This window comes from Miniopterus natalensis, chromosome 1, assembly GCF_054644295.1.
Source record: "Miniopterus natalensis isolate mMinNat1 chromosome 1, mMinNat1.hap1, whole genome shotgun sequence".
NCBI classification, from domain to species: Eukaryota; Metazoa; Chordata; class Mammalia; order Chiroptera; family Miniopteridae; genus Miniopterus; species Miniopterus natalensis.
The window spans coordinates 160,036,631-160,048,579 of NC_142081.1; positions in this window are offsets into that span (position 1 = coordinate 160,036,631).

Consider the following 11,949-nt stretch of genomic DNA (forward strand, 5'->3'; position numbering starts at 1 on the left):
AACAATAGTGAAAACAAGTTGAAAGTGTTAAGCATCATAAAAGGTTAAAATAATGTGATTAGAAAAATCAATGTCATAAGAAAGTGCTGGAAACTGTAAACTGTTCTACTGGTGCACACTGTCAAAATAAATGACAATATAGAGAAACAGGAGAAAGGGTTTTGGTGACTTGTTCCAATAAGCACTCCCCCTCCACCCTTATTTACCTTGCTTAATAAATTAGGATAGGAATCAATTACCTAATGCAGTGTCTTACAGACTATATGCTCAGTAAATATTTGTTGAATAAATGAAATGAATGCTTAGCAATCTTCTCACTATTACTTGAAGGAATACTTAGTAAAATTTCTCTAATTGAAAACACAAAGGCAGTACTGAAATTATTCTTAATTAATAATTAGAATAATGTACATTTAGAGTCTGTAAAGTGTATTTTATGACATTTGTTTCAGATGAAAGAGCCCATCCCATAGACTAACTTGTGTGAAATGTGGGTACAGTATAAAATAAATAGAAAACGCATGAAAATCCTTGTTCTGATACCTACCAGCTTTATGAAAACTATAATATTGTGCTTGGGTTTCCTGGTCTGTAGATGGAATACTAGATGGAAACAGATGATGCTAAGATCCCTTCCAGCTTTAGTATTTTCTTTCATGCCTTAATACAGAAGGTATTATTTAATGGAAGACATTTAAATTTTACAAAATGGACTTAAGTTACCATCATATTTTAAAATAATGTTACCATATTTTTGAATTGATAAATTGTGTTTAAATCTATAAGAATGGCAAAACTTTAAAAACATATTGAGATATTCTAATGTAGCTAAAAGTCTGCCCTCCTCCTGTGCCCCACTACCCACACACTTTGGGCTATTTGGGGAGTAATATGTGACCAGTTCTACATAGTTAAGGCTAACTGAGTGGCATAATTACTGAGCTGAAGTAGCTCTGGACAAGCAAAGAAGAAGCTTTCAGTTACTTAAGCGTACACCCATCTTTCCATCTACTTAGACTTTCTTGTTCCACTAGTGACAAAACAGCCTGGCCAACCACTTGCTGAGGCAGTGCATTCAAGCAATTTTACTGAAGAATACATTTTAGGGAATTCATAACGCCTTAAGTGTGTCACACACTAATCACAAGACTGTCATCAAAATATTCTTTTAAACAATATGTTCATGAAGGTGTTTGAATGAATCTCTTAAAAGTTAGGAAGTCCCAATTATCCCAAAGCAGTTAGGGTAGAAAGGCAAATTAATATTTATTAAGCATCTACATTGTTCATAACTCTGTGCTGGACTTTTAGTACACTTTCTAATTTTAAATCTGGTCAGAAGCTAGCAGGCCTAATTTCAAGTTCCTATTTGAAAGATAAATAGTCTCAGAAAAGTAAGCAACTTAAAGTTGCAGAGCTAATTGAGTTCAGATCTCTAAAACTTCAAAGCCCTATCCACCACCCACCACCTCCCCTAACCATGTCTAAGTGTACAGTATTATATTTTAGGAGATAAAAATATAAATTTTAGATGTTAGTATGAAGCATCTTATGCAAAATAAGAGCCCGCTTGATAATTCATGAGGTCATGTGCCTGGTGCTGTGTCTGCACAGACTCGCGCTTTTTCTCGGAAAGCAGCCCCTGCTCACTCCCCTCTCCTTTCTTTTTCCTCAGTTTTGGCCTTTTTCTGATTCTCACTCAACTGTCACCTCCTGAGGAGGCAAACTTTGATCTCAGACGTACAAAATTCCCTTTTGACTCTCAGATCACCCTGTGCCTTACTCGCCTTTCTCCTACAGCACTCCCTCTAGACCGTCAATCCACGGAGGCAGCAACCCTATCTGTGTGCTCACCGCTGCGTCCCCACACCCGGGTCAGGCCCTGGTGAGTAGCGGAGGTGCTCATAAACACTTGCCGCTTGAATAACACGTGTTCCACATTGCGGAAAGTGCTCGAAGGCTCTCAGAACATACGGCCTTAGGGAGCTTATGTTGCACGGTTTTCACTGTAAGATCCTACACAAAAGAACATGAAAGGTCTTGACGTATGAATACATGAATATGGTAAAGAACTGAGCCCATGGTGCAGACCGAGGTAGCTTCAAGGTGCATTGTTTACAAACACGGCTCCATGAAGCCTTCTTCATTTTGTTTTTCGTGTTCCGTCGGTGCTGTGGTTGCTGCAACCCTGCTGCTGCTAGTACACTGGACGGGCTAGGAGGCGACGAGGCCTCGGCCCTTTCCGCTGTACTGCTCACTGCCCGAAGATGGCAGTGTGTTCGAGAGCCACAGCCTGCCCCAACCTGAGCCCCGCCAGCTGGGTGGCTGCCCGTGGTCCTAAAGAGCTCACCGCGCTTAGCAAAGATCTCAAATCTCAGAAGAATACCAAAAGTGGGAACCCAGGAGAAACACACGCATGCCTGTTAAATCCACTACCCATCTTTGTTCAGGAGAGGAAAGCTCCAGAAAGTGTATATTCTGTTACACACAAACAAATTTAAGCCAAAAAGAAATAAGTAAATAAATAAAAATATTACTGGCTTCAAATTCCAAATGTCAATGTTATGGTAAATCCATTGTTGATCCCACATGGAGATCCCTTCACTCATTGATAAAGAAAGCATATTTCTTAAAACTATTTTAATTCATGGAAGTCAGGGTAAAAATACTTGTCTTCTTTATAAGCTATTTTTTAAAAAAATATATCTTTATTAATTTCAGAGGGAAAGGAGAGGGAAAGAGAGAGCTAGAAATATCAGTGATGAGAGAGTCATCACTGATCGGCTGCCTCCTGCACGCCCCTCACTGGGGATCGAACCCGCAACCTGGGCATGTGCCCTGACCCGAAATCGAACCACCATCTCCTGGACCCTAGGTTAATGCTCAACAGCTGAGGCATGCCTGGCTGGGCAAACTATTTATTTTTTAAAAATTATTTTCAGCAAAGACATCATGAGTAAAGTAGAGCTTTGGCACGAATATAAACTAGGTGAGGTTGTCCTTGCCTGGTACCTTCCCCCTTCTCCTCTGGGAACTGTTGTTCTCAGGAGCTAGAAAGGAGCAGGTGCTGGGCTCTCCTCCAATGTGTGCCCTCTTCTGAAGACCACCCAGGCTCTTCCTCGGTCATTTCTGCCCTCCATTAATACTTTCAGGTGCTTTTCTCCAAGGACTCTCTTCTTGTTGAAAGGGTCTAATCAATGACTGTCCAGTGACTGGTAAGGTACACTGCATTGGCAGTCATTCATTCATTCATTCATGCATTCATTCATTCGCCCTAACTCATGAATGGAGCTCCTGCAATGCATCAATCATTGTCACATATGGGGTTACCAACACAAAGGCCCCTCCCTCAAAGTCAAAGATGGTGAGGCAGGTGATTAAGTTAGCAACAATAATCCTTCAGATGGATACCAAGGCTGAGCAAAGCAGTTTGCCATGGCCGGGCATGGCAGGTTTCGTACTTGAAGAGGTCATGTGCATCCCCGCATCCTTATGTCACAGCCCATGATCCACGTGCAATCTATATTTAGGCCCAAACTTCTAATGATGAGATACTGAAGTAAGCTAATGGGAATGATAGTTTTGGATCTCTCTCTGTTTCCATCATATCATTTCATATTGAGAAAAAGAAATCTCTGCCTACCATGGACTGCCCCCTCCCATGACAGTAGAACTGAAGCAGAAATTGTGCTTTTCCTTTTCCTTCATGTTGGTTCTGAGGTGAAGGGAGAAGGACTTCTTAGACAATACGACCATAAAGTGGAAATAGGAATAAGGTCCTGAAGCTCAGCTCTGCTCCTACTGCAAGAAGGCCACTGGGGTGGGAGGGGTGCCCTGTCGCCATCAGGCACTTGTCCCTACCAGGGAAGAGACCTCATTCGTTTGATTTCACTGATAATTATGACTCAGCATGCGTACCAGCAAGTGTTCATTTCCTTAAAAATTTGTTGTGCTTTTTCTTTCATGTGTACCCCACAGAGATTTGCATTTATCTCCAAAGCATCTCCTAGGCAGGCAGCATAAATACTACTTTTAAGCTCTGCCTTTATGGGTAAATGGATCAATATTGTAAGGATCAACTTTACGTATTTTTTAACTGTTTTACACTAAACAGACCAAAACAATGAGTTGCCTGGGTGATTTATCTATAAATGACCTGTGATCTAGTTCACAGCATCTTTCTTGACTTTTCATTTTTTAAATTTATTTTTATTTTTTATTGAATTTATTGGGTTGACATTGATTAATAAAATTATATAAGTTTCAAGTGTACAATTCTACATACATCATCTGTACATTGTATTCTATGTTCACCACCCAAAGTCAAGCCTTCTTCCCTCACCATTTATCTTCCCTTTCCCTCTTCTGCCTCCCCGCCCCCTTTCCCTCAGTTAATCTCCACACTGTTGTCTGTGTCTATGAGGGTTTTGTTTTTCTTTGCTTAATCCCTTCACCTTTTTCACCCAGCCTCCTAACCCCACTCCCCGCAGATAGCTGTCAGCCTGTTCCCTGTATTCATGAGTTTGCTTCTATTTTGTTGTTAGTTTATTATGTTTATTAGATTACACATATAACTGAAATCATATGGTACTTATCTTTCTTTGATTGGCTTATTTCACTGAGTATAATACTCTCCAAGTCTATCTATGCTGTTGCAAAAGGTAAAAGTTCCTTCTTTTTTATAGCTGCATAGTATTCCATGGTGTACATGTCCCACAGCTTTTTTATCCACTCATCTACTGATGGGCACTTGGGCTGCTTCCAAATCTTAGCTGTTGTAAATAATGCTGCAATGAACATAGTGGTGCCTATAGTCTTGAGAGATTATTTCTCCTGCAGATAAAGTAAGTATATCAGCACAATTCTCTCTGCACCTAATGGTTTTGAATCCAGGCACATCAGGTAACATCAGAAAACAGCTGAGTGCAACCAAAGAGGAAAATCACCCAAGGGCTGGGGACCTCACTGCTGTGACTTCATGCCTGTAAACTGAGGATGAGCCAGTTGATCCGGCACAGCTGGGTGGGTGTTGGTTGGAGTTCCCAGGGAACAATGGCCTTCACTGTGCAGGCTTCCACATGGGAAACAGATTTGTTTATGTTTTGCTTTATGTCATTTTGGGGGATAAAATATAGTTGTTCTTTTCTTTATTTGAATGCCACAGAGTCAGCAGGGAACTCCAGCTGCCTGTTCCCAAATACAGGCCAGTTATTCCAGAAACTGAAATCCAGTGACCTGTTTGAAGCTCTCTCATTGTGACCGTGGCTGTTTTACCTCCAAGAGCAGGAGGAGCAGGTTTTCTTGTGGAAGAGGAGGCAGCTTTCAGGAAGTTCCCAGACAGTCATTTGCCATTTCTCCTTGGAAGAGGGAGGAGGGATGAGATAAGGCAAGGGTGGGTGGATTATACCTTCACGAGGACAGGGTACCCACTCCAGGCATGTGAAAGATCAATGTGAGTTCAAAGGCTTTGCAAATGTGTCTGCACCAATCAGAGACACCTACATAATAAAAATTTTCCATCTTTCACTTACCATTTTAGGTAGAATTTTCTCATAACTTACTCTTTAACACCATAAATGTATGGAGGCTGAGAAAAGGATTCTCATTAAATTTAACTTGCATGTGCACCGAATTGCTAAGTGTAGCCAGACATAAGAAAACAGCTATCATGCATAAATTCTGGTTTCAAAGCTTCTGTTCCATCAATTCAATAAATATACTTATCCTTGTCAGGTGATGGGACCCAACTTTTAGCTTGTTTATGAAAATATTAAAATTTAATAAATAAAAATAGAAAACAAATTTGATTTAGAGCACAAATGTATAGGAAATATTTGGCCAAACAATTAATTTTTAAGGGTTCCTAGCAATTACCTTGTAAGCTTGTCATGATGTATTGGTAGGCCCAGTGTTAATGGGAAAAAACCACTAAGAAACACAATAGGCAGTAAAAGAATTAATATTCCTCCTGAATTTTATGTGATGGTGAGTACTGCAGCAAATAAAATATGAAAAGCATATGCTTTTTAAAACTCAAGTACAATTTATTTTGCTTATAGGTATAATGGCATTTCCTAGCTTTGAGGATAAATGGAAAGATAATGGGTTTTATAGTTCTCCTTGCTTAATCAGGTGAAGCTGATCACCTCAACAGCAGAGAGATTTTGTTTACCTTGGCTTTAAATCCTTAATGAAATACATTTCTCATTTATAGCCATGGTTCCCCAACTACAAACACATAGAACCCCAGCTCCTCCCTTTTTTACAGCATGGGAGGCCACAAAAGAAGCAGAAGTCCTGTTAAAATTGCAGTTACTCCAGGTTAAGAATGTCCAGAAAGTTATTAACTTCGGGAGAAAATATAGACACAATGCCTGGTGTGGCACAACATATTAAATATTGTGGCAGTGTCAGGGAGGACTCAGCAAATATTCCATGTACTTCTCCTATATTTCTCAGCCTCTTCTGAAGTTAATAATGTGTGCTGTTGTTACACTCTTAACTATCTACATTCTTTCTCATCTCTGACTGGAAATGAAGGACTTCAAGGAAGAGGAATTGCAGGATGAGAGCAGCCTGGGTCCCTGAGTCACCATCTGGAGGAGAGCTGTGCAAGAGAGGTGTATAACCCTCATTCGGCTATGACATAAGCAGGAGACAAACCATGCTATGTTTAGCCATTGAGGTTAAGGGTTTGAAGTTGGAATTGATTTTGCCATTTGGTCTTAGAAATACAATTCCAGCACTCTTTCTAAAATAATTTTTTTCTAGTGCTGGTTATATATTAATTTGATCCTATGGTGACTTTAAATAATAAAGTATATTGCTGTATATTCAATCTTGTCAATATATTAATATTAGATTTAGGAATTTTAGTGGGTTTAGTTAATATGTGTTGGCAGTGCAGTCTAAGTCTTCTAGGGTGGCTTTAACCAATGCTCTTGATTTAACTCCAATTTAATGAAAATCATTATTGTGAAATTATATGGTTTGACTGTGGATGAAACTTTTAAATGAGAATCTAATTCCATAGTAAAAGGAAAAAAGAAAGCCATTTATTCACAAGAAGAACATTTTTTTAAATACACAAATTAGATATGGCCAATGAGAATAAAGAATCAGTAACCATAAAGAACACTGCTTAATAAAACTCTTCCTATAAAACAGTATCAAGGTCAAATCTGTTCCTATTGTATAATGAGCGTGGGTGTGGGTATGCTGGAGGAGGAATAGACGACGTCATAGGTTTGTCACCCAATGAGGAGCCACATTTGTAATCCACGGAGAGACCAACCTGCAGTGATAATCCAGAGAGCCTGAGCTTCAAGCTGGATGTGCTAACTTCTAGGACTTTGGTTTCCCCCTTTCTGGGAAGTTAAGTATAATTGGTCACCAGAAGGTCAGACTGTGACAGAGACTGTTAGTGTTCACCAAGCATTTCATGGGCCTTCTTTATTTCCTGCTCTTATTACATGTCAAACAGGGGTATGTGATGAATTCTGGCCTGTGAACTGTCAGTGGAAATGAAGTATGTGACTTTTGGTTGGAGGTAATTCAGTTTAGGGCAACCTTCTGTAGCTGCAAACAAAGGACCCTGAAATGGTGAAAATGTAAGATGAGAACCCCTGGGCAAGTAGAAGAGCATACAGTAAAGCTGCCTGACCTGTGTGGAAATGTGACATGAGCAAGAAATAAACTTTTGTTGTGTTAATCCGCTGAGACTTTGAAATAGACTCTCAGGAGCTGGCTTGAATTATCTGACCAATAAATTAAATATTATAATCACCACTGATGTCCTAATCCAAGGAAAAATATTCATTTTATTTTAAGGGAAAGCCTATAGAAATCAGCTTTTATTTCATCATATATATATATATACATATATATATATACATATATATATATATATATATATATTTTTTTTTTCCCCCCCCTCAGGTGTTATAACAGATACAAAGAAGTTTAGGGCATGTTTTGTCTCTTCTCTCCAAAAGTTCAAAGTCCAGTACTCTCACCTGTCTTCCTGCAAGACAACAACTGACTAAATTTCAGTTTAGGTTTTTTGAGATGGTATCTACCAGCTTCTTGGAAGTTTCCAGGTGACTCTAAGCAAGGAAATACCAGACACCCCACCTGTTCTGAATAAAGACAGAATCTTGAAGAGATAATTCAAGAGTATGGCTTACCTGAGCCAAAAGTTTAGTTTATATATCATCTCCTGTGTCCTAATTACCACCCCTCATGTCTAGGTTAGGGGTCCCACCATGTGCTCTAATAGCCTGTATATTCTCTTGTAACACCTTTTATGTCATATTGTGTTTGTCTCTACATTTGTCCTATTTCTCACTAAATATAAATTCCATGAAGGCCAAGAGAGTGTCTACATAGTTCACCATCAGAACTCTAGTACTCTTGCTATTATTTATTGCTTCTTAGAGTATAATTCTCATGCATTATCTGTCTCTTTTTCCCTAATTCATTGGAGATCCTTTCTATATAGTCATAGAGAAGATGATGAGTCTAGTTTTGTATATCTTGAGTAGGAGCTACCCATGGGACATGAAATGAAGACATATAGTAGATAATTGGGTAGATGGTTCTGGGCCTTAGGAGAAAAATCTGAAATAAAGACATAGAGACCTCTAGGCAGCAGCATAGAGAAGCTCTATCAAGCCATGAATGTGCATGAAATTAGCTAGGAAGAGGTCGTGGATTAAGAAAGGAAGACATCTGGGGGTGGGACTCCAACATTTACAAAATAGAAGGAAAAATGTTGATGAAATTTTTAGAGGTAAGATTCAGAGACATGGAAGAAAAGCTACAATAATGAAGAATCATTAAAAAAGGGAGAATTTTTTTTAAGGAGGGAGGTCTAAATGCTGCATACATGTCAAGCAAGATAAGAAGAATTAAAATAATTTTATTATTTTTAGAATTGAAGATGTCATTGATGACTTTACTCAGGTGGTCTCAGTACAGTGGTGGGTCTGGAAGTCAGATGTCTGTAAGTTAACAGATAAATGTTGGGGGAGTAAAAAAGAGTTTCAGAACTTTGACGATGAAGAAAAGTAGAGAGAGCTAACTCTCATGCATCCTTCAGGACTCAGCCAGCTATCACCTCCTATGTAAAGCTTTCTCAGATACTATCACCATTTTATGGTTCTATCACATACACATTACATTTATCCCAATGCATATCTTCATTTTTTCATTGATTATATAGTCCATTGTAGTCAACCGAAGATTTGTCTCTTTTACTAAATCAGTGGTCTGAACCTTCTTGGGGTTACAGATTTCCTTTAAAGTCCTCTGAAATCTAAAAACCACCTGAGCTGAGAAGTTCACACATAAACATATCTACAAATTTGTGTATATAATTTCAACAAGCTAATGGAAACCCTAAAAGCTCATTCAGGGTGCCTAGGTTAAGAAACCCAGCAAAGCACTTTGAACATTGAATATTAGAGATTTTGTATTCTTTGTTTTGTATACCCGTGACCTGACACAGTGCCTATTACATAATAGGTACTTAAAAGGTGCTTGATGAAAAAATGAATGGATGGTTGGATGAATTAATTAATCACAAATTAGAAATATGGACAAAGAACATTTAAAGTATGGGATCTTGACCTTGGAGAAACAGTAATCCTTTGATGAAGAAGCTTGAAGGAGGGGGGTTTCCAAGACAATAAAGTGAGGAGGAGCACTACTTACAGAAAGAACATCAGATGAAAGACCACCAAATTATTCAGAGAATAGGTAGTTTAATGCAAATGGAATACAAGTTGCATCGGAGCAGCATCAAAATATAGGGTGAGTAGCTGCTGGTCGTTCTCCCACACTTTCAGGTAGACCTAAATAGAGATTATTTTTAAAGATCTCCCAGCTTCCTTTGAAACTCCTTTCTAGAAATATATCAGCCTTTATTATCTAGATGTCTGCCCTTAAATCACATCAAAGCCTTCGTGTTTTATTTAGTTGACCATTTCGAGTAAACATATTTCTAAAGTGCAATTTTGAAAAAAAGAAATTAAATTACAACATAGACCAATAAAGTAAAAAAATTGACTTTAGTAAATTTTTAGTAGTTAAGCATGTTACTTTCAGTATTTTCTTCCTCACACATCACTATAGTCTAGCCACTACTAGCAATACCAAAGTCTATTGTAATAAATGGACAAATAATTGTGGAAATTTAATATAGAAAATCAGAAGTGCTGAACTGAATCTAACATTAAAACATAACAATTTTGACATTTTCCATTGATTTCATTCCCTGGGGGGGAAAAGTGATAAAAAGGAATAACCATTGTTCATATACACAAATACCATCACCAAATTATTGACCCATCTTGGGGATTTAAAAATCTGTGAGTAATGCTAAGCTAAAAGGGTTCTTTGGCTTAGTGTTTGGAATTCCTACCAAGGGGGAAACATAGTGACTTTCAGAAGCCTTTTTGATCTGTTTTTCAAAGTAATAGATTTGAAGGGAGGTTCATATTAACTGAAAAGATCATACAAGAAGTAAAAGGCTTCAGAGACTCCAAAACCCATTCAGAATTCCCAGACCTGCAATATGATTAAATATATTTTAGGCTAAGTCAATACGATAATAATCTCCTTTAATTATTTATAATGTTTAATGTACTTCTCTGTCTTTTACCCGTCTCATCCTTGTCTTTGTCCTAAGAAGTAGTTATTATACCCATTTCATAACTGAAGGGTTGCAGAAACGTCTGCTTTATGTCCTGCTCAAGATAACACAGCTTCTAAAGGGCAAAATAACACCTGGATTTGTGTGGCGAGCTCAGTTTCAACTCCAATACTTTTTCCAAGAAAGAAATTTACCTTCTGGGATTGGTAACACCACCAGTTTGGTATCTGAGGTAGCGTAGATGGCTGGGGTTGGTTCCTGCTGAGTCATCCTGTAATTCTTCACAAGACTAAACAGGTTAATGTTTGACAGACACAGAGCGCACACATTGACAGTACAGTCTAAGTCCTAGAATGGTCAGAGACAATGCTCTTAGGTTTCATAACTATAACATATCTTCAAAATTTCACTAGAAACTCTTGTGTGGGTGGTTGTTGGAGTTATTAACTAGAATTCTTTGGTTTGCTTTGCTCAGTTCAATCAGTCACAATACAGTTCAGGGGAAGGCAAGGATGTGGGTAGAATCTTTGTGGGCCAGTTCATTTACTTTAACCTTGCATAATTGTATCAACAACGGAAAGAGAAAAGATTGTAGCCTCTTAAAGTGAACATTTCAAGGGAATTGAAACTAATGCATCACCACAATTAGGAAATCAAAGTTCATGGCCCTTTTATAGTTGGATCATCTCAGTAGCATCATCTTCTCAAAGAACAAGTACATTTCTCTCATTAACCAAAAGGTCACTGTCAACACTCCATTAGTCACCAGTACATAGTATAGTTTATCTGAAACAAATATTTAAATGATCGGTGGTGAGGGTCAAGTGACTATATGTGAATTGGGGATAAAATGGAACTTTAAACTTCCCTGAATTAACATAGTTTTAAAAGTGTCTATTTCTGTAGTTGATTTAGCACCAAAAAAATATTAAATGCAAAGTGTTGCTTAAGTGAGTCAGGCAGCATTTGGACTTATTTTCTGACATTTGTTAAGTGATCCTAAGCAAATTATTCAACCTCTTTGGAGCCTCGATCCCTTCACCTGAACACGGGCTGGCAATAGTTACCTTCCTCATGAATGCATTAGAATCAAGTGAGAAAAAACATTGACAGCTGTTAATATAATGCTGGCATATAGTAAGTACTCAGTCAGTGTACGATGGTATCATTGGTATTATTATCACTATTGTTAACTTACTTGTCATCTCGCTGAGAAATGTCTAAGCAAGAATGAGCAAGGGAGAACTTAATATTTTGACAACTGTTGCTTCCCACTCCCACCCCCAAATGAATGG